The sequence below is a fragment of the Primulina tabacum genome, chromosome 6 (genome assembly GCF_025594145.1).
Source record: "Primulina tabacum isolate GXHZ01 chromosome 6, ASM2559414v2, whole genome shotgun sequence".
NCBI classification, from domain to species: Eukaryota; Viridiplantae; Streptophyta; class Magnoliopsida; order Lamiales; family Gesneriaceae; genus Primulina; species Primulina tabacum.
Window position 1 is genome coordinate 10,084,901 of NC_134555.1, and position 24,566 is coordinate 10,109,466.

Genomic DNA, 24,566 nt, shown 5'->3' on the forward strand with positions numbered 1-24,566 from the left:
ACTTATCTGATCCACACAAGGCACATTCCCAAACTGGATATGTTTTTACTCGTGGAGGCACTGCAATTTCTTGGCGTTCACAGAAACAAACGCTCGTAACAACTTCATCAAATCATGCCGAGATTATTGCACTACATGAGCAAGTCGTGAATGTGTGTGGTTAAAATCAATGACCCAACATATCCAAATCTCATGCAGATTATCATTCGACGAGAAGCCTGTGATACTATATGAAGATAATGCTGCATGTGTTGCTCAAATGAAAGAAGGATACATAAAAAGCGACATAACTAAACATATTCCTCCTAAGTTCTTCGCATTCACCAAGGAGCTTGAGAAGAATAAATGTATTGATGTTCGTCACATTCAATCAAGTGAAAATTCATCAGATCTCTTCACAAAGGCGCTTCCTACGTCAATATTCAGAAAACATATATATAATATTGGGATGCGCAATCTACGAAATTTGTGAAGAATTGTTCGTGTCAACATGAGGGGGAGTTTACGTGACTGCACTCTTTTCCCTTGCTATGGTTTTTATCCCACTGGGTTTTTTCCTAGTAAGGTTTTTAACGAGGCAGTATAAAAACACGTAATGAAGACAATCATTATTATCATCATCACAAGGGGGAGTGTTGAAAAATATATTTAAAATGTGTGTATTGAATATTTGAATGTTGAATATTTGAATGTTGAAAATAAGAGTTGTAAATATTGAAAATTAGTGTGTGATGATGTAGGTAATGATGTATTTTATTTTTGGATTATTTGTAAAGATTTCCTATAAATAGATCTCTCATTTGTGAAGAAAAACACAATTGAGTAGAGAAAAAAATATTATAAAGTGTATAGTTTGGTAAATTTTGAGAGTTTGAGATTTTTACTTTTTACCATAAATTTTTACTTTTTCACAACACTGTCATTCTTAATGGATAAAACCAATTGTAAACATTTTGGTTTGCCGCTGAAGATGGTAATGTTTCAAGTAATAAATTCAATTCTTGTTTAGCAACTCGATGCTTATCACCTGCACACGTTTTTTAACACAACTAATACATAGTAGAAGCGATTTCTGGTGTTGCAAAAAGAAACCAACACAATTTCGTTCGTACCACACTCATGAAAATAAACCAAATAAATTCACCAGAATCACAAGCACAAATGGTTGGGCGTCCCTCTGAACTTTCCATCCCATCCACAAAAGGACAGATGAATTGCTCAGATAGAAGAGGTTTTGAGTTCAAATTCGAGCAGGGTTTCCATTTCGTGCCACCGGATCATTCTCAGATCCACCCCTCGCACTCGATGTAGCAGATGCATTGTTGTTCGGAGGTACCTGCCCTTGAGACCCGGTAGTAGCTCTTGATGATGCATCGTGGCCAGGGACTTTCTGCATATCATAATTAACTCCGCTTTGCCCACCAAAACTGGGCCCAACCAGTCCTCTTTGGGTATCATAAACAGCTCCAGCTGGTCCTCTTTGAGTATCGTATCCAGGTCCTGATGGCCATCTATGAGCATCATAACTAGGTCCAGATGTATATCTCTGCGCATCGTAACTAGGTTCGGCTGGTCCTCTCTGAGCATTGTAAGCAGATCCGGCTGGTCCTCTAAGGGCGTCATAACCAGTACCAGTGTTGCCTATTTGGGTATCATAACCAGCTACAGCTCCAGTGTGGCCTCTATAAGGATCGTAGTTAACAGCTCCCCCGCCAGCAGCACTGGCAGCACCAGCCCCACTAACCCCTCCCAAAAACGGACTTTGGCCCTGTTGCAATAAAAAATCAAACAATCAAAGATCGAAGTCAATACTAAAACACCAAATGAACATAAACCTTAAAGGCTAAGAAAAAACAGAATTTTTTCTACTTTTTAGACAAGGATGTGAAATTTATACATCTATCATTTGAAAGAATATGAATTATTTTATACACGATGAAATAGACCCCAATACATGATAGGGATCACAATTTCATTATTAACGAGGTACGATCCTGCTTTCTTGGTCCAGTGATGGCGTACTGTAGTCGAATGGTTTAAAAATTGTCAATTTCTGCTTTCAAAGAGCTACTATTAATCAATGGTTCAAAATCGCTAACTTATACCTGAGCAGCACCGTAGGCATTTTGGGTAGGGTTATAGTTTGCCACAGAAACACTTCCAGCGTATCCAGCAGAACCACCATGTGACCCACCTGCGATATCATGGTATCCAGCAGAACCACCATGTGACCCACCTGCGATATCATGGTAATACATGAGCTCCCAAAAATCTGAAGAGAACATTTGTCAGGGAAAACAAAGTAAGGGACTCTGGAAAACAAGTTCAAATTTTATTTATAATTTTTTTAAAAGGTCTAGTCTCGTCCTCAAGTTCATAGGTCTCCCCTGAATCAGCACACATATATTGAAAAGGAAAAAAATCTGAAAATGCTATGCCTGTTCTAGGATCGAAGTTTGTGGAGTTAGATAACTCTGTTCTGAGCTTTTCCACCTCTCTTGTCATTGAAGCATTGTTCTTCTCCATCACTTGAAGAGATTCCAGATGATCATGGTATAATTTCTTCTCATAGTCAAAGGTAGCTCTGTACAAATTCGAACACAATTAGAAATAATATCTGCAATACCAAATCGAAACTAGAAAAAAATCACGAAAACAAAGTTGGAAAATGTAATAATTTAACTCATGTTGTCTCTTCGAGGAATCTAGAAAGGGGAAGTAATCAGAATGAATATATGTAGAAAATGTGAATGCTGGTTAAACTCAGCACAACCAAGACATTTGTTTTCTCTTCACGTCTTGGGAAATTTTCCCAAAAATTTTCAAACTTCAAATGCAGTTTTGTTAGGAACATAAATATATAGATCTGCAATATTTATCTTACTATATTATCATCCAGCATCTATTAATTACAATCCAATTAAGAGATATAAAAAGGTTGGACCCTCTTGACATTTTGTCATAGATACAAGCTAAATTTTGAGGTGTCTCGCATTCTCTTTTTCAAGATTCAATAATTTTGAATCTTTTATTTCAACCAAAAGAAAAGAAAGGCTACCTGTAATGCTGATACTCCTGTCTCATACTGTCAAGCTCGGACATCAGAACAGGAATCTGTTGTGCCTCAGAGTGAGCCATCTGAAGATCACGAGTAAGCTGCTGCGCCTTGGCAAACAACTCCTTCCTCACAGCTACTAAGTTCTGAGCCTCAGCCCTTGATTGCTGCAACTCCACCTTAATGCGCTTTGAACTTTCAAGTTCAGCCTCCATCATTGAAGTTTATCCATAATTCCTCTTGTCTGATGTTCCTTCTCAGACTTCATGTCTGCAATGTGAGAATGTACTAATTGCAGGTCATGCTGGGCTGTGGCGAGATCTTGTCTTAGAGATCCATGAGTAGCCGCAAGCCTCTGATTGTTCTGTAGCAAGTTTCTCCATCTCAATATGTTGTGCAGAAAGCTTGTGTTCCATTACCTCAGGAGGCGGGTAACATTCAAAAGGAGGGAAACCAGCAGTTGGTGGAGGAAATGTCAAACTATAAGGATCGGGATACAATGCACCGGGGCCAGGTAGTGGACGACGAAGGTGAGGAGGAAGACTCTACCTTGGCTTGACATAATGAGCTGCTAAACTTGACTTTTTATCACATGAACAACCACTTAACAATGCATATAGAGATACATTTTTAAACAAACCATATACTCATTTGATACAAGCAGCACAGACCTAAAAACTGTGTTCGAGGGTAATGGTGGGGTGTGAAATGGGTTTAAGTGGGGAGTCTGAGTCTCAACGGGTGCGGTCCTTAGGTTGATGCCTCATATATGTTTAATGACCAGCACGCAAAAACTCCGAATATTTAAGGGGAAACTACATTAACCTGGTCAAGAACTAGATTTATGGGATATTAACAGATTAATTGTTTCAAACATTGAAGCCTTCTTAAACCATGTTATAATATTCTGACTATGGACTCAAGTTAAACTGTTACTGATTTGCATCAATTCCTCAGTTTCACAAATATCTAAAGAACCAAACATACCAATTTCCAATCCAAACATATTCAAAAAAAAAAAAATACCATCCACACATAATAGCTGAAGTTACTATAGAATTAAAAACCAAAAGAAAACTAAAAGCTAATATACAAGCCTAACTCTCAAATCGCAAGGTAATTTTTTATTAAAAAAACCATATCAATTAATCCTGATCGGATAATTTACTGCATGAATGGTAAAGGTAATCAAACGATAATTTAGGCGAATAGGGTTTCTACCTGATCGGATAGCGAATTGACAGATCGGAGCGAAAGCCAAAACCAAAGCTGCAATCCTGCGGAAAATTAGTCTTCAAATTTATAAATTAAACCCCGGCAAGAAGGAAGGTGCATTTTGTATCCGTAAAATCTGAAAAATGGAAGAGATCAGAGCTGAATGCGGCGTGATTTATATAAGATGTTAACAGCCTACCACTGTTGAGGACAATTAGGTCATGTAAGAATTCATTTTCCAATTTCTCATTAAAAAATTGGATATTGGTTAATAATTTAAGGTAAAAATTATGTTTTATCATACATAAACGTGGAATAGATCGAGTTATGTCTACATTTATATTCAAACTCACTCAACTTTATAGATATATTGAACGCGAGAAATCTTGATAAATTCTATATTATTCTTATTTATTGCAATAGGGAAATTCCGGTAAATTCTATATTATTATAATCCCTCTCATTTGACTCGATTTAATGTGTGTGTGTGTTATTGTAAAATGGCTCAAATGATATTATACGCAAATTTCTTTATTTCGTTAAATCGCAAAAGAAATACCGATACAAATCGGAAATTTTGAAGTAAATGAAGTTTTTGTGGATACCAATCTCTAATATGATCCCTTGATTATTTTTCTTCGATGACGATCTCTTGTATAATTTGAATTTCTTGAATGTTTATTTTCGTGGAAAGTGATTTGATTCTTCAATAACGTTAATTCAATTGGTCAAAACCTTGATATTGAATTAAACTTCAAAATTTGAGAGAACATGATGAACGCCTTGAATCGTGCTTTGAACTGTTGATCTTCAATTGATGAAGAACAGATTCTTTTGATTTTGGATGGATTTGAGGAAGAACACGATGAACGCCTTGAATCACGCTTGAACTTCGTTGATCTTCTTGAGTTGGAAGAGCTTGAGTTGAGAGAATTTACGTCTTTAATTCTTCTCTACTTCTTTGCCTTCTGTGGTTGTATTTTTCTTGAACCCTCCGCCTCTCTATTTATAGTCCGAAGGATGCAAACTCTTTCCATTTTCATTTGATGAGGTGGTCGTAATTTGATTGGTCTTCATGATTGATTTGGTGATTTCTTTACATTAACCATAATATTTGATTTCAAATACTAAAAATATTAGTATTCGTTTCCCTTTTTAGTACAAGATTGCAATCTTGATTTGCTCACAAAATATATTAAAATATCAATTAACTATTTTTTTTTTAGGAATCTAATATCCCAATAAATATAATTTTTTTGATATTTATATTATTTTGTACTTGTCATAAGTTTATGATCAACGAATTTAATGTCTACAGATATAATTGAAAGTTGATATAATTAAGAGCTCATTTGAAAAAATAAGTTAATGCAAGACCAAATTTCATTATAGAAATTTGAGGTTAAAAGAGCCCCTCGATCGCAAATGTGAAACAAAAAAAAATTCAAATTATAAAAATCCTCAATTGTTGAAGAAGCAGTAAAAAATATTTGGTACACGAAATATTTGTTAATTTACAATTGATACGTGATCTAACTAAAAATTAAATTACCCCAAATCTAAATTGCTTTAAGTCTAATTATTTTATTTATTCAATTAGATACATAGTTTATGGAAATACAATATTTAAACACATACATAATAAAGTAAAAACACGTTGGATTATCATAATCTGATAAATCATATTCATATTGTTGGAAACTAAATTTCAGTGATTTGACAAACTAAGCATCGACTTATTGGAATAACTGATCAAGGCAAACGAGCTTAACTGACTAAAATCTTACAACTGTTAGTTGTCATTAGCTGAAGATTAATGCGTACCAGCTAAATCTTATCTACGTCAGAATCTAACTGACTGATCAGTTGGGAACCTGATCAGTTGAAACAATCAGCTATGAGTTTTCAGCAAAGTATCTTTCAGCTAATCTCTCAGTTGTACACGTCATCAGTTGAGAACGACAACTGACAAATAGTACAACAGACTGCAACTAGTAGTGGAACGCCGCATTTCAGAGGATTGCAGTGTACGAAATGTCAGAGAATACTGACGTGGCAACTCAACGGATATATGGATTCAAATGTTATTTAATAGTTACCGTTGAGAGGGAAGCCTATAAATAGGCGAGAAGAGCAGTCGAAGCAACAACACGAACTACTATTCTATTCAAGCTTGCTATTACTCTGCTAAAATCACCACTCGTATTCAAATATAAAGATGTGAGTCAGATATATCAGTAGCAATCAGGCTATATTTACGAGCTTGTTAGCACTTGAAATCTTTGTTAGATTCATTCAGTTGTGTTATATTCAGTCACGCACTGTAAAAGTTATTGTGAACTAAGAGTTCAGTTTTGGCAGTGTTAAGTCCAAACTGAAGTGGGTCAGTACACCGTTGTATTCGATCAAAGTCTTTAGTGAAAATCCTATCTTCGTGATAGAAGGGGTGACGTAGGAGTTATTCTATTCTCCGAACATCCAGAAACAAATCGTGTGCATTTTATTTCAGTTACTATCAGTTATTCTATCTTTCAGTCATTTTACTTCCGCAACGTGTTTTTCAGTTAAACTGATTGTTATCAGACTGACGAAATACCGAGTGTCAGTTTGTCACTAAACTGAAACCCATATTCGAATAAGAATTTATAATCCTGTGAATGTTTATTCAACCCCCCTTCTAAACACTTATCACCTTCTAACTGATCCTTTAAAGTGGTATCAGAGCAGTTGTATCTCGTCTCAGAATATTTCTACTCAAACTATTGATTATGTCTTCCTTCAACAAGATCCCAATGTTTTCTAGAGAAGACTTCGATGATTGGAAATCAAGATGCAGGCTCACTTAGCTGCCCAAAGACGACTGATATGTGGTACGTCATCACTGACGGACCAATGAAGATTCTGAAAGCCAACACAGCAGTTGCAATCACCGATGGGGCACCTCATAGAATTGAAAGCCCAGAGATGAATGGACTGCTGAGGACAAAAGAAAAGAAAATTTAGATAATGTGGCAAAGGATATACTGTACAAAACGCTGGATAAAATAACTTTCAGCAAGATCAAAATGTGTAAGACAGCTAAAGAAATTTGAGAAAGCTGATCCAGCTTTGTGAAGGAATGAAAAAACCAAAGAGAATAAACTTTCTATTGCTGTTCAGAAGTTTGATAATATCAAGATGAGAACTGGAGAATCGATGCATGAGTATGATGAAAGAGTCAGCTGTATCATCAATGTACTTAATGCACTTGGAAAAGTGTATACCAACAAAGAAGTTGCCTTAAAAGTGATCAAAGGTCTTCCCAAGGAGTGGGACGTTAAGACCATGGCAATGAGGGAATCCAAGGATCTAAACAAGGTTGAGCTTCATGACCTATTCGCTGATCTGAAGGCATATGAGTTTGAGCTGCAAACTCGAGAAGGAGAACCTTCTACTCCAGCAGCCACAACTGCCTTAGCTGTTTGTTGTCAGAACAGAACCAACTGGTTCAGTCGAGAAGGTTGCTGATCAACTGAGCAATGATGCTATGTCATTGTTTATCAAAAAATTTGGAAGGTTCATGAGGAAAAATCAAGGGAACTACCAGAAGCATTATCAGAGAAACAATTCTAAAGAGGAATCAAATGCTTGCTACAACTGCGGCAAACCTGGTCACTTTATTGCTGACTGTACCAAACCCAAGAAAGACAGTCAAGGCTCGACTGAAAGAAAGAAGAAGTCATATGAGCACAAAAGGAGATCCAAGGATGATAAGAAATCTTTCAGGGAGAAGCATGATGTGCTCTTAGCTAAAGAGAGTAAATCTAAATGGGCAGAAACTGACAGCGAAGAGTCAGAGCCAGAAACCTCATGCAGTTCCAGTGATGGTGAAGAGGAAAGTAAAGTGTCTAATGGCTGGTGATATAGAAGTGGAGTCAGCAGTCAACATGTATTTGACTTCACTTCAACTGATTTCACTAGAGAAGAACTTATTTCAACTCTTTATGACATGGTTAATGAGTACCACAAGCTTGCCTTATCTTTTGAAAAGGACAGAGCAAAGCAAACTGATCCCATAGAAAATAAAAATAAAACTGATGAACCAGTTGATGAGTTAGTCCTAAAAAGGGATATTGCTGAGCTCAATGCTGAAAACAGCAGGAATCAATCAATGATTCAGAAGTTGATGCTTGAAAATTCAAAGCAAACTGAGCTTATTTAGGCTTGGAACAAATCATCTGCTGCATTAACTGATATACAAAACTCACAGAAATCAGTTACTGATAAACTGGTTTAGGGTTCATAACCAAGATGAAATGTCTTCCAATGATACTCGACCAAAGCTGAATAGTGATAAAGGGAAATACATTCACTTTGTCAAATCAGTTGTTGTACAAGAACAACTTGAGCCAAGTAAACTGGTTGAACAGCCTACTGAAAGTACGAACAATGTTAGAAGATATGGTATTGGTTATAGCCCAAAAATTTTAACTGACTCAGGCAGTCAGTCGTCAAAAAGATTCAGCAGGAATTATTCAAATGGCTACTCCAATTACTATTACAACAAGCCAGTTCAGAAAAGATATCGGCTGAACAATCAGTTGAACAAAGCTAAATCACATGTTGTCTCACCTGCACACTACACATCAAGCACACACAAATCGAGAAAGACCATCTGGAATACAGGAGCTGGACAGTCAGTCAGACTAATCCAAGTCTGGATTCCTAAAGGACTAATCAGTGTAGGACCCAAATAAATAAGGGTACCAAAATTATATCTTGTGTGTGATTGCAAGTAACAGGTACAAGCGAGGAATCAATCTGGTACTTGGATAGTGGATGTTCACGACACATGACGGGAGATGCAAACTTGTTATCTCAACTGATCAATTACACTGGACCAAACATCAGTTTCGGAGATAATTCCAAAGGTAAAACTGTGGGTAAGGGTAAGCTTATCCATAGTAACTTTATCATTAATGATGTTTTATTATTTGAGAATCTCAAGTATAATCTGATTAGCATTAGTCAGTTATGCGATAATTGATTCTCAGTTCAGTTTGACAAACATTCTTGTTCAGTCAAAGACTCAACTGATGAGGTCATCCTAATTGGCAAAAGGTGTGGAAACACTTACAAAGTCAGTTGGAATGATCAACCTTATGCACCAGTATGTTTTATTGCTTCAAAATCTTCTAAAAACTGTTGTGGCATAAGAGATTAAACCACCTGAACTTTAAATCTATTGCATATTTGAGTAATCACGATCTTGTCACTGGTTTGCCCAAAATGGATTTTACCAAAGATAAAATTTGCTCAGCATGTCAGTTTGGTAAACAAGTAAAATCTTCTTTTAAAAACAAGGGCCATAAATCTTCTTCCCGATGCTTAGAGTTGTTACATATGGATCTATTTGCTCCAATACCAGTCATGAGCTTAGGGGGAATGAAATACACCTTGGTGGTTGTAGATGATTTTTCAAGATTTTTTTGGGTTATATTTCTCAAATCCAAAGACCAAACTGCTGCACAACTGATCAAGCTTTTCAAAAGACTATTAAACGAGAAATCAGTTGGAATTGATAGAATCAGATCCGATCGAGGAACTGAATTCATCAATCAAATTCTTTCAAATTTTTTAGGAAATGCTGGAATTAAGAATGAGCTCTCAGCAGCAAGAACTCCTCAGCAAAATGGTGTAGCTGAGAGGAGAAATCGTGTAGAGGCCCGTATTTCGTATACATATATTTGCGGAATAATTTAAAATTTTCTCTTTAAATAAATAAAATGCCTCATACATAAAATATACTGATAAAAAGACTCAATGTTTAAAGTAGCAGCGGAAGTAAATAATGTTTTCAAATAACAACTTTAAATAATTCAACAAAATAAAAACTGAGTCTGGAATAAAAATAATAAGTGCTGAAAATGAGGTCCTCGGGTTCCTACTACTGCCGACCAAGATGGTTCACCTCGTCCTCGCCCTCGGTCCCAATCTCATCAGTACCTACAACAATCAAGTCTAGTGAGTCTAAAGACTCAGTATGCATATATCATGGATAACAGTAAGAATATCGTAAATCTGGCGTAACGTAAAATATCATATCATAGAGCGTAACGTGAAAATCGTGCCATGAATAATTATAAATACGTGTATAACTGAAAAATCGTAAGTGAAATGTTTGCTTGATAGAGCCATGTCATAAAATAACATATCATAATTTCTGTGAGAATATGTTCTACGCAAGTGGCCCATAACATGAACCGAATAGTCTTATCAGACTAAACCACAGTATACTGGGCGGTAGGGATCATCACAGCCCTTGGACTGGATATCCCTACCCATACATGAACTGGTCAGTAGCTACCGGATGGAAGTAATAATCCCATGATAAGCTGCAATCCCATGAGTGTGAAGTGGCCACAGGACATATCGCATATATCTCAAAAATAAACTTTTATATTTATGCACATAATATAATTAAATTCCTGAGTTATTTTACCAATTGGGTTGGATCGTTCCCAGGCTCGCTGCGACCTAGTTCTAACATGAAAAACATGCAAATAACTGACTTGACCATGCAAATAACTTATCTTGACCAACGCTTCAAATCGAACTAAAAACGAGACTATTACGCCCAACAAACTTAATATTTAATCATGACTTCGTACCAACACGAACCAACATCGAACCATCATTTAGTCATGATTAAAATACACCTAAAATACTGGAAAATAATTACCAAGGCTGTTAATACACGAAAATTGTGCATGGAGGCCAAAATCATGGAACGCTCTTTCGAGAGTCACTTTGGCACATTGCACCGTAAATTCTCGTACGACCTCTAAACTTAACCAAATCACAAACGGTCAAAAACATGACCTTTCTAACTTTATGAGGTACTGTCCAGTCCAAGGCCATAGGTTAAAAGCCAACCAAGAACTCGAACGAGCCTCTGAACCGAAGCACAGAGTTGCTGTCCAATAAAATACAGCAGCAGCTGTTGCGCTTCCTTGCGTCGTTGGCAAGGCTAATGGCCATTGGGGCTTGAACCACTGACCAGAGCCTCTTCTCGACATCCTAAGGTGTGGCTTGAACCATGGCTAAGGGCCCTAGGCCAACCATAATCCAAGCAACCACCCAAGGCAACCGAAACTGAAACCGAGAACACCAAGAACAAATTCTGTACCATGCGAGTGTTTGGATCGCTTGCTTTCATGTGTCGTTCCAGTTGTCATATGATCGACCATGGCTCGATCTAGACATTATGAGGTATGGTATGAACCATGGCTAAGGGCTAAAAAGCCAACCCAGATCCACACCAACCAAGAAGCAGAAGCTTCACACACCCAAACGAAATGCAGAAAAACTGAAACCGAAAGGGACTTGCGTTGTTGCTGTCCAAGCGACTTGGGACGTGACTCAAGCCACTTAAGGCCAACTTGACCACGTCCTTTGCTTGCTAGGGAAGGTTCCTGGCCATGGCTACTGGCCCTTGGCCAGCCATGGCTCGAACACTAACCCAAGCGAGCCATTGACAGCAATTGAGTCTCGAATATGGAACTTGTTTCTTTCTTGCTGTTTGGAGCGTCTAATTCACGGTTTTGGGGCTTGAAACCTTGATCAACTTGACCCTAACATACCCTAGGACATGACCATAAGTAGCCTTGAGCCCTTGGAAATCGAGTCAACCCTGAAACCATCAAACAAATACCAGCGTGAAGCATGCAAATCGGCCGAGAAAATCTGTGCAACTTTCAGAATAGTTGCTGCCTTATCTCGGTTTTGTAATTAAAAATCATGCACATGTGATGTTTAAAAATCAGTATTGACTTGATTGAAGAGAAAATAAATAACATATACATGCATGGAATTTTTTATGAATAAGAAAACAAACTAGTGCGACGACACGGCGCGGCGGAGACGGAGCGTTCTTCTTTTGCTTCTACTTTTCTCTCTTGTTATTCCTATGAAGGCTCACGGTTTTTCTCTCTGAAAACCTACTGAATTTCGAGAATTATGGGAAGGGAAATGACTAGGGAATGAAGGGAAGTTTACTAAATAAAAAGGGAGATTGAGAGGAAAATGAATCTTGCTATCCTAATTGTTTGATAGATAAGGAATGAAGAGTGATTTGATTTGATTTAAATGGAGTGGCCGATTTTTATCATTCAAAAACAAGGTAGAAAATTGCTTAATTACTAATTATTGAAGATTAAATGGTGAGGGATTATCTACCAAGAAAAGGGGTAAGGAAGGGAATCAAAGTTGATGAGTTGTCAACTATTTCAAATCTTTCACGAGGGTGGCCGATTTTCTTGAATAAAAATGGAGTGGAATGTTGTTAAATTATTAATTATTGGGGATTAAAATTGTGAGAATTATTCTATCATGAAGGGATATGGAAAGATATCAAAATGGAGAGTTGATAAATCAAAGTTAATTCTTTAAGGGGTGGCCGAATTTTATATGATAATGGGAGGAAAAAATTGCTTAAATAATGTATTTTAAATCTTTATAGTTTTATCTACTCATTAAATATTTTAGTGAATTAATAGATTACTTATTGAACCTAAAAGGACTTATTTACTACTTATCTCAAATTACTTAAATAAATCCTTTTAAACATTCTTTTACATTAAATTAACTTATTATTTATTTTAAATAAATTCTAGGAATGTTTTCTTAATATTAAATTTTACCTTCGTACTCCAACTCCAGTCCGGGCCTCACTTATTTAACTGAAAAGATAGTAACTAAACTACTGCGATTTAAAATAAATAATCAAGGACTAAATAACTTTTAAAATGCCTAAAATAAATAAATCATTTTTAATTTAAATACTAGAATTATGCATGGCTTATACGTAGTCTGATTTACGGGTTCTACAAATCGGACCTTAAAGAAGCTGCTATAGAACAATGCTTGCTGATTCTGGTATTTCTCAAAGGTTTTGGGCAGATGCAGTAAACAATGAGTGTTATACTTAGAACAGATCGATAATTAATAAAAATCATTTGAAAACACCCTATGAGATCTGGAATGGACGAAAAAGTGTGGTTTCTTACTTCAAAATATTCGGCTGCAGATGTTTGTATTCTTGACAATGACAAAAATCATTTAAAAGCCTTTGATACTAAATCTGCAGAGGGAATATTTCTGGGATATTCATCAGTCAGCAAAGCTTATAGAGTGTTTAACAAGAGCACACTAAATGTTGAAGAGTCTATACTTGTTGTTTTTGATGAAACTGTACTAACTGATAAGCCAATTGATCCAGTTGAGCTAGTTGATCGATTTACAGATATCAGTTTGGAGGATGACCATGAAGAAGAAAATCATATCAATCGAAACATCCTTCAAACACCTGAACCTGAAATTGTGGATCAATCAATTGAACATGAAGTTGTTCCGGATAATCAGTTGGAGGAGCCTATTGAGAACATTCAATTACCAACTGATGCAGCAACTGAAACTGAAGAAAACACCCAGTTGCAAACTGAAGCAGTTGCTGACTTGGACACAACAAAAGCTGAAATCAAATAGAAGAAATCACATCCTCCAGAATTGGTGATAGGTAATCCATCTGACTCGGTAAGAACAAGAAATAAAATGCTCAATTTATTTATTCATTCAGCTTTTGTATCGCAATTGGAACCGAAGAAAACTGATGAAGCTCTTGCTGATCCAAACTGGACAAATGCAATGCAAGAGGAGCTAAATCAGTTTACCCATAACAATGTCTGGAACCTAGTTCCAAGACCAGTTTCAAAAACTGTTATAGGTATAAAATAGGTGTACATGAATAAACTGAATGAAGATGGTTCAGTTGCGCGCAACAAGGCGAGACTGGTAGCACAAGGATATAGGCAAGAAGAAGGAATTGACTACGATGAAACATATACACCAGTTGCAAGACTGGAAGCTATCAGAATATTCCTTGCATATGCTTCATTCAAGAATTTCAAAGTCTACCAGATAGATGTAAAGAGTGCTTTCCTAAATGGTCAGTTGCAGAGGAAGTCTACGTTGAACAACCTCCAGGTTTCATCAATCACCTTTTTCCTGATCATGTCTACCATTTGAACAAAGCCTTATATGGTCTTAAACAAGCCCCAAGAGCTTGGTATGAAACTCTCTCAAAATTTCTAACTGATCACGATTTTTCTGTTGGATCAGTTGATAAGACATTGTTCAAATTTTCAAAGAATGATCACATTTTACTTGTTCAAATTTATGTTGATGACATTATATTTGGGTCAACTAACCCCAAATTATGCGAGAAATTTGCTAAGTTGATGCAGGATAACTTTGAAATGAGCATGATGGATGAACTGACATTTTTTCTTGGACTGCAAATGAAGCAACTGGAGACAGGCACTTTTATCAGTCAAACTAAATACACGAAGGAGTTGCTAAAAAAAATTTGGCATAGAATCGTGTTCAGCTGCAAGTACTCCCATGAGCTCATCAGTTAAACTAGACACTGATCAAGGGGGAATATCAGTTGAGGCGACACTTTACAGAGGTTTAATAGGTTCATTATTGTACCTAACTGCTAGTCATCCTGATATTGTATTTGTTGTCTGTATGCCAGATTTCAAGCAAACCCTAAGCAATCACATTTTTCAGCTGCCAAACGTATTTTAAAATATTTGAAAGACACTCAAAATGTTGGGTTATGGTATTCTAAAGACTCCTCTGTCAATCTAGTTGGCTATTCAGATGCAGATTATGCAGAATGTAAGCTTGATCGAAAAAGTACAAGTGGATCATGTCAGTTTCTAGGAGACAGACTGATCTCTTGGTTCAGCAAGAAGCAGACATCCATTGCTACTTCCACAAGTGAAGCAGAATATCTTGCTGCTAGAAGTTGTTGTGCTCAACTGCTCTGGATTCAGCAACAACTGAGAGACTATGGAGTCATTGCCAAAGAATCGCCCATATTTTGTGACAATACAAGCACGATTGCTATTACCTACAATCCAGTTCTTCACTCTAGGACCAAGCACATAGATGTCGGACATCACTTCATCAGAGATCATGCCTTGAAGAAAGACATAAGACTGGAATATGTCTCAACTGAACAACAAGCAGCTGACATCTTCTGTAGAACCCGTAAGTCAGTAGACGTATAAGCCGTGCATAATTCTAGATTTTTAAATTTAATTGACTTCATTGCATGATTATTTTAAATGCATTTATTTGAAGTTAATTATTTCATTATTTCAGTTCAGTAGATTGATTTTTAGCATTCAGTATTTTCAGTGAGGCCGGACCGGAGTTGGAGTTTTGAGATAGAATTTAAGATTTCGAGAATATTTCCAGAAGTTAATTTAGCTAGCAACCAAGTTCATTTAAGTTAGAAAGGGAGGTTTGAGGATTTAATTTAATTATTTGAGGTGATTAAGAATGAACTCATTTAAGTTATTAAATTAAGGGGTTAGCTCACTAAATTATTTAAAGGATTAGTAAGGCTTTCAAGATTATTAGTTGACTAGATAATCAACATTCCCCTTTATTTTATCATGCATTTTTCGGCCACCCTTAGTGCTAGAAGATTCATTTTCCAACTCATCAACTTTGACCAATTCTTTGCATGTAATTAGTAGGATAATTCTAGGATTTTTGGGAGCACAATTTAATTAATTAATGGACATATCCTAGACTAGAAAATAAGCAAAATTTCGGCCACTACCTCCTAGAAGCATCCACCAACTCATTTGATATCAATTCAAAATTTAAAATTCAAAGGGGAGTGGACTTGGTCTTGATTCTTTCTTATATTGTGCACCCTTCTCCTCACCCCTCATAACCATTTTTCCCCCCCTCTCCTTTTCGAAAATTCAGAGTGAATCCACACTCATTTTCAGTAGAAAAATCGTGAGGTACCTAGCCAAAAAGAAGAGAGAAAATCGAGAGCAAGGTAAGGTAGAAAAGAGAAGCGCTCCACCTCCTCCGTGCCGCGTCGTCGTCGTTCGTTCGTTTTCTTTCGAAACGAAACCAGGTGATACCCCATGGATGGGCCCATACCCTTGGCCCATCCCTAGCTCAAAAGGAAGACAAGCCCATCAAGGGCCCATGTATTCTCCTATAAATACCAGGTTTGAGTGTTCAGTTATTGGATTCACTATATTGTTTTCAGCAGCGCCCTTAGATGCTCCCCCCATATATCCTCAGTCTCTGACTTGAGCGTCGGAGGGGCTACGCCAGGATACTCTCCTGGCCCCCTCCTAACGGTCTTATTTGTGATTTCAGGCCCAGGGTAATTTTGGAGCCCGTGTCTGGATTAGTGACGCTTGCGTGGATCGGACCCTACATTTCCCGTGAGTATCACTTGGCGCCGTCTGTGGGAACACTTGAGTTGAGACGTAGAGATGGTAGGCAAGAAAGGAAGTAGAAGAGTTACCTCGGCATCATCGCGTCCTCAGAGGGACCCGAACAATCTCATGTTGAGACAAGACAAGAACAACCGCATCTTGAGACGAGACATGAACAACCTCGTCAAGAGGCCAGAACTGAGCAGCCCATCCACGAGACGAGGGTCGAGCAAACCCATCCCAATGAGAATGTGGGAAACTTGGACCCTGGAACAGCTGGGCCAATTTATCACTCGAACAGTGGATGAGGCGATGAAGAGGAATCAAGAGTCTATGTTTGCAGAAGAGCCGGCCGCTCGCCAGGAGCGAGAGGAGAATGTGAAGGGCAGTCAGGAGTAGGGTGGAGGAGGAGACGCGACCCCTCCCAAGTGAGGAGAATCCGGAGATGGAGGAGATGTGGATGGAGATACAGATGTGACGGCAAGCAGTTGGGAAGCAGAAGCACCGGCACCCAAGAGAGGAAGTCCCTTTTCACTAGCCATTTTAGAAGAAGAACTTCCTCCAACTTTTTCGACAGTCGAATGTGGGAGAGGTACGAGGGACATACCGACCCCGAGGAACACTTGGGGAGATTTGAGAATGCGGCCATGTTACCTCAATATTCAGATTGAGTCAGGTGCAGGGTGTTCCTGGCACGTTGGTGAGGTCAGCCCAAGCAATGGTTTAATACCTGCAGCCCAACTCCATACAGTCTTTTGACCGATTTGGCTACGCTTTCTTGCACAGATATTGCAAGCAGCAAGAGGCACCCAGAAAAATTATTTGACCCTGTTCGTGATGAAACAGCAAGAGAATGAAACTTTGCGAGAATTTGTCCAGCGTTTCAACAGTGCAAGACGCTGGAAATACCAAACGGCTACCCCTTGACATCATGATAAGTGCCTTCACACAAGGACTGAGGGGAGGGGGATGTTTTCAAGTCGTGGTCAAGAAGCCTCCGTTGAGCTATGATGATCTGTTGGCTCGAGCTGAGAAATATGTAAACTTGGAGATGGCCCAGCGGTACAGAAGGAATGAGAGCCGGCCCGGAGGAGTAGAGTTGAGGGAGCGGAGAAAGGAGGAAGGCAGAGGGTGTGCGGGGGGAAAGAGAGGAAGACAGAACTAGTAGTAAAGACAATTCTCATCCCATGTTCCCCTAGATAGGATTCGGGACGAGGTGATGGAGGTGAGGGAGCCCGCGGGAGGTGGGAAAAGTCGCGAAGGGTGGGTACAGTGCTAGATTATCTTCACGGGATAGACGAGAAGGATCCTCATTAAGGAGTCGACAAAGGTCCGCTCGCCCCCTAGGCGTGGTCAAGGCCCTCCATGGATAAATCAGAGGATGGGTGAGCAGAGAGGGGGAAGGTGGATGTCAAGATGTCCCTCCGGAGCTCGTGGAACCGAGTGAGGGAATGAATGAGGATAACCACACCTACGAGAGTAATGATTCATATGATCTCGGGGGGTGCTACTGATGGAGACTCTGGGCGAGCTCGGAAAGCACATGGGAGAAAATTGGAGAACTTTGAGATATATAGTGGTGCAGACTTACCACAAGACCCCGTCATCAGCTTTGGGGCCGGAAGACCTCCGGGGCGTTGTGACTCCACATAACGATGCCTTGGTGGTGACGGCCACCATTGCCAATTATGATGTGGCAAGGATATTTATTGATAATGGAAGCTCCGTGAACGTCTTGTTCAAGAGCACGTTGGATCAAATGAAGATGAGAGGATTTGAGTTGAGCCGGTATCCACCCGCTGTATGGGTTTGCAGAACACGTCATCTTGCCTTTGGGTCAGATTGTTCTTCCCCTATCCTTGGGGACTGATCCTCGGCGGGTAACAAAGGTGATAGCCTTCACTGTAGTAGATACCCAGTCAGCGTATAGTGGAATTCTAGGACGACCAGCCCTGAAGGATTTTAGAGCAGTAGCTTCCAGTTATCATCAGAAGCTTAAGTTTCCTGTGGGAAGAGGAGTTGGAGTCCTGTGCGGGGACCAAAAGTCGCACGTCGTTGTTATGAAGAGAATCGTGAAGGAAGAAGAAAAGAGAAGTCACGAGCATTCGCATGGAAGCTTGAGCTCAGTCTTGCAGTTGTAGAGTCATTCGGAGAAGCTTCAAAATGGGTAACTTTGTCCTGTGGAGGTACAAGAGGAGCTGAGAGGAAAGTTGGAGAATGCGCTGGGTAAGGCTCTAAAGAGGCATGGGAACGCTTACCACCTTAGAGAACATCTTTACTTCATTTTTGATGTATTTCGTTCCTGAATTTGTCTTACGTTATCAGTTGATATTTAATAAAGCCAAGTTCTTATATTAAGTTCGTGGTTGTTCTTGTATTATGAGGATTATATGAATTTTATTTTACCTGCTTAGGCTGCGCCTAGTAGAGGAGAAGAGTGGGGGGAGAAAAGTTAAATTTTTCCTGCTAAGGCATCGCCTAGCAGAGGAAGTAGAGGCTGAGGTGGAGAATATTTATTTTCCTGCTAAGGCATCGCCTAGAGGAGCAGAGTCGGCGATGAGAGGAGCAGAGTGGAAGAGAAGAATTTTTATTTTCCTGCTAAGGTATCTCCTAGCAGAGGAGTTAGAGGGTGGGGGCGTTGAATTTTATTTTCCTGCTAAGGCCCGGCTTAGCAGAGGAGTTAGAGGGTGGAGGTGATTATTTTCCTGCTAAGGCATCGCTAGCAGAGGAGTTAGAGGGTGAGGTTGATTTATTTTCCTGCTAAGGCCCGGCTTAGCAGAGGAGTTAGGAGATGATGAGGTGAGAGTTTGATTTTTCCTGCTAAGGCCCGGCTTAGCAGAGGAGTTAGAGGGTGGAGGTGTTGACTTTATTTTCCTGCTAAGGCCGCTAGCAGAGGAGTTAGAGGGTGGAGGTGTTGATTTATTTTCCTGCTAAGGCCCGGCTTAGCAGAGGAGTTAGAGATGATGAGGTGAGAGTTTGATTTTCCTGCTAAGGCCCGGCTTAGCAGAGGATTAGAGGGGGGAAGTGTTGACGTTATTTCCGGGCTAAGGCAATCGCCCTAGCAGAGGATTTAGAGGGGTGTCAGGTGTTTGATATTATTTTCCTGCTAAGGGCCCCGGTTTAGCAGAGGAGTTAGGAGATGATGAGGTGAGAGTTGGATGTTCACCCTGCTAAGGGCCCTGCTTGAGCAGAGGAAGTTAGAGGTTGGAGGTGGTTGACTTATTTTCCTGCTAATGCATAGCCTAGCAGAGGAGTTAGAGGGTGGAGGTGTTGATTTATTTCCAATTGCTAAGGTCCCGCTTAGCAGAAGGAGTGTAGGAGATGAGAGAGTGAGAAGTTTGATTTTTCCTGGCTAAGGCCCGGCTAGCATAGGAGTTAGAGGGGTGGAGGGGTGTGGACCTTAGTTCCTGCTAAGAGCATCGCCTAGCAGAGGAGTTAGAGGGATGGAGGTGTTTGATTTCTATTTTCCTGCTAAGGCCCGCTGGTAGCAGAGGAGTTGAAGATGATGCAGGTGAGAGTTTAGATTTTCCATGCTAGAGGCCCGGCTTAGCAGAGGAGTTAGAGGGTGGAGGTGTTGACTTTATTTTCCTGCTAAGGCATCGCCTAGCAGAGGAGTTAGAGGTGGAGGTGTTGATTTTATTTTCCTGCTAAGGCCCGGCTTAGCAGAGAGTTAGGAGATGATGAGGTGAGAGTTTGATTTTCCTGCTAAGGCCCGGCTTAGCAGAGGAGTTAGAGGGTGGAGGTGTTGACTTTATTTTCCTGCTAAGGCATCGCCTAGCAGAGGAGTTAGAGGGTGGAGGTGTTGATTTTATTTTCCTGCTAAGGCCCGGCTTAGCAGAGGAGTTAGAGATGATGAGGTGAGAGTTTGATTTTTCCTGCTAAGGCCCGGCTTAGCAGAGGAGTTAGAGGGTGGAGGTGTTGACTTTATTTTCCTGCTAAGGCATCGCCTAGCAGAGGAGTTAGAGGATGGAGGTGTTGATTTTATTTTCCTGCTAAGGCGGCTTAGCAGAGGAGTTAGAGGATGGAGGTGTTGTTTTATTTTCCTGCTAAGGTATCACCTAGCAGAGGAATTAGATGGAGGAGTTGAATTTTATTTTCCTGCTAGGGCCCCGGCCTAGCAATAGGAGGTTAGAGGGTGGAGGTGTTGAATTTAAATTTTCCTGCTAAGTTATCACCTACAGAGAAGTTAGATGAGGAGTTTGAATTTTATTTTCCTGCTAAGACCCGGCTTAGCAGAGAAGCTAGAGGGTGGGGGGATGAATTTTATTTTCCTGCTAAGGCATCACCTAGCAGAGGAGCGAGTTTGAGAGGAGAAAAATGTTATTTTCCTGCTAGAAGGCAGCGCCTAGCAGAGGAGAAGAGTGGATGAGGAGAATTAATTTATTTTATCCTGCTAAGATTGTCACCTAGCAGAGGAGTGTAGAGGGGTGGAGATGTTGAGTTTTTATTTTCCTGCTAAGACATCGCCTAGCGAGGAGAGCCAAGGTTTGGGAAGAGAAAAATTTATGTGGGTTAGTCGATAACAAAAGATGTGAATTACGGGGAGCAGAGATTTACGGGGATCGACCTGCCCGGTCCAGGTCGCGGGGATCGACCTGCCCGGTCAGGTCGTGGGGGTGTGGGGGGCAACGCCCCCATAATTTTTTCAGAAATCACACAACCATTCGCAAGGAAATATATCAAAATTCTCAACGTACTGGACGAGCGCTCGATGCGTTGGGCGAGCGTGAAGAGGCGAGCGAGTGGCTGCGGGCTGAGCGGGTGTGCGAGGCGAGATGGGGGGGCGCTGGACAGCAGGCGCACTTGGCGAGGGTGGAGCGGCGTGAGGCGTGCTAGGGAGCGCCGGCGAGCGCTTTGCTGGGCGAGCGTGGCGCTCTGCGGGGGTGAGCGTGGCGCTCGGAGGGGACGAGCGCTTGGCTGGGTGAGCAGGCGTGCTGGGGCGCCGGGCGAGAGCTTGGCTGGGCGAGCAGGCATGCTGGGGGCGCCGGGCAAGAGCTTGGCTGGGCGAGCGTGGTCGCTCGACGAGGGCGAGTGCTTGGCTAGGCGAGCGTGGGCGCTCGGCTGGGCGAGCTTAGGCGAGGGGGCGAGGTGGCGAGGGCGAAGCTTGGGCGAGGTGCTGGCAGGCGAGGGGGCGAGGGGCGAGCGTGGCGAGGAGCTGGCGCGTGGGCTTGGGCGAGCTCGGCTGGGCAGGGAGACGGCGAGGCAGGCGAGGCGGGCGTGTGGGCCTGGCGAGGGGCGAGCGTGGCACCCAGCAGGGCGAGCGGGAGGATGGCGAGGCGCGACGCGCGGGGCTGGGTGCCTGGGCGAGCGAGGGGCTCGGATGGGCGCTCGGCAGGAGACGAGGGGTAGGGGCGGCTGGGCGAGCTCGGCAGGGCGAGCGGGAGGATGGCGAAGCGCGGCGCACGGGGCTGGGCGCTTGGATGCGTGGGGCTGGGCGAGCTTGAATGGGGTTTCGGCGAGGGTAGCGAGCGAGGACTCGGGCATGGGGGGGGAGAGCTGGTGAACGAATTGAAGAGAAAACTATAACAAGATTGCGATATGATTTAATTTGTTTCCAAATCTTTGGAGACTGACAAACAACCGGAAGAAAATACACAACTCGTACCCGGTGACCCGAGGACAACACATCTAATCGAACTTTGAACCTACGATTCAGTTCGACTCGGGAGGGGAGACTGGTGATACCCCATGGATGGGCCCATTACCCTTGGCCCATCCCTAGCTCAAAAGGAAGACAAGCCCATCAAAGGCCCATGTATTCTCCTATAAATACCAGGTTTGAGTGTTCAGTTATGGATTCACTATATTGTTTTCACAGCAGCGCCCGTTAGCTGCTCCCCCCATATATCCTCAGTCTCTGACTTGAGCGTCGGAGGGGCTACGCCAGGATACTCTCCTGGCCCCCTCCTAACGGTCTTATTTGTGATTTCAGGCCCAGGGTAATTTTGAGCCCGTGTCTGGATTAGTGACGCTGGCGTGGATCGGACCCTAAATCTCCCGTGAGTATCACCAGGCATTCTAGATTTCTTTCAAAACCTCATCAAGTCATATTATCATTTATTTTTCAGTACATGATCATGTTTATTCAAGTTAAAATCGAGATCCAAGTCAAAACATTTTGAAACCACACATGCAGAATTTTCGATTTCCTTGGCAAGCTTCACGATTTCTTTTGGTTTGTGCGTTTCAGGTATTGATCGACTCCAGGCTCCCAAGGCGGCTTGTATACATGTAGTAGGATGCATTAGGACCATGTTGGTCCGTTCAAACCAGCCCCATGCTTGCTGGAAATTCAAGAATGACAGCAAGTCCCCATAGGTGCAGAAATGTTGTTCGAAAATTCAGTTTGTGTGTCAGGAGGAAGGATCTGATCTTGGCTGCCCCAAGGGCCTATAGCCATGGTTGGATCACTTCCCTAGCATGTCATAAGACGTGACTAAGTTGCTCTTTTGGTGGCTTGGTCCATGGTTCATCGGTTCTATAAAAACATCACAACAGCCCCTATACCCCTTCGGCTACTTCGTTGGACAGCTTTTGGTTTCGGTTTGGTGTTTGCTTGGTGTGGGCTGGGTTGGTCCTATGGCCCATTAGCCACGGTTCATATCATGCTCCTAGATGTCTAGATCGTGCCATGGTCAATCAAAATGGCCATTGGAACGACACGAGACATCGATCATAGCATAAACACTACACACGCAGGCACGTTGCTTTCGGTTGGACCCTGCGGTTGAGTTATGGTGGATGCGGATTGTGGCTGGCCTAGGGCCCTTAGCCATGGTTCAAATCATTCCTTGGGATGTTGGTAAGAGTCTCTGGTTGGTGGTTCACCTCCCCTAAGTGGCCGATAGTCCTCGAAACCACGCAAGTCTTGTAGTTGCGCAGCTGCTGGAAATTACAAGCAAGTTGCTGTTTCGTTTAGAAGGCTCGTTTGAGTTCTTGGTTGGCTTTTAGCCCATGGCCTTGGACTTGTACAGTGCCTCATTGAGTTAGGAAAGGTCATGTGTTTGACCGTTCGTCATTGGATCATTTTTGAGGTCGTACGAGAATTTACGGTGCAATGTGCCAAATTGACTCTCGAAAGAGCGTTTCTGTTTTGGCCTCCATTTCACCTAGATTTCGACCCTATCATTTAGGAGCATTATTTTATGATTTTTCTGCGTATTTTAATCATGACTATACGTCGGTTCAGTGTCGGTTCAAGTTGGCTCGGAGTCATGATTAAATGCGAAGTCATTAGGCGTCATAGTCGCATCTTTTGAACGTAAATTGCATAGTTGGTCAAGTTTAAGCTATTGCATATTTTCATGGCACAGTTAGGTTGCAGCGAGCCTGGGAACGATCCAATCCAATCCAGTTGGTAAAATTACAGGAATTTTCATTATGCCAGTTAATTATTTTACGTGCATTAAATAGAAAATGATTATTTTTGAGATTTATGCGATATGGCTTGTGGTTCATTCACTATGTGGGAGTGTTATTTTTACGGTCGCCAGTGACCGATCAGTTCAGTATGGTACCACTCGGTCGCCAGTGACCGGCCAGCTCAGTTCAGTTTCAGCCTCCCCGGTAGCCAGTTACCGATCAGTTCAGCTTAGTGCAGTGGCCACAGGCGTAAAACATAATCTCAACAGAAAATTTTACCAGATATTTCAGTACAGGCTCCAAGGAGCAAATATTTTTACAGTGATTTCCAGTTCAATTATGCACGTATTATAATTGCTCAGTACAGATTATTTTCAGTATGCCTCAGGACAGGATATGTTAACTCATGCATATTTTAAATTCAGATTTTTCTCGTTACCTACGATATATGCATGCTGAGTCTTTAGGCTCACTAGACTGATTGTTGTAGGTACTGATGAGGCCAGGGCGAGGGCGGGGACCAGTGAGCCAGCTTAGGTCGGCAGTAGTGGCACCCGAGGACCTCAGAGCAGCAGTGTTATTTTTTTTCCGCAAACAATTTTATCAGTCGTTGGATATTTTTAAATCGTTGTTGT

At 41.2% G+C, this 24,566-nt stretch overlaps 1 pseudogene; it reads right to left on the minus strand.

Moving 5' to 3' along the window:
- Positions 1-968: 968 nt before the first annotated feature.
- LOC142550023 (protein FLX-like 2) lies at positions 969-3,706 on the minus strand (annotated as a pseudogene).
- Between the last annotated feature and the right edge of the window lie 20,860 nt (positions 3,707-24,566).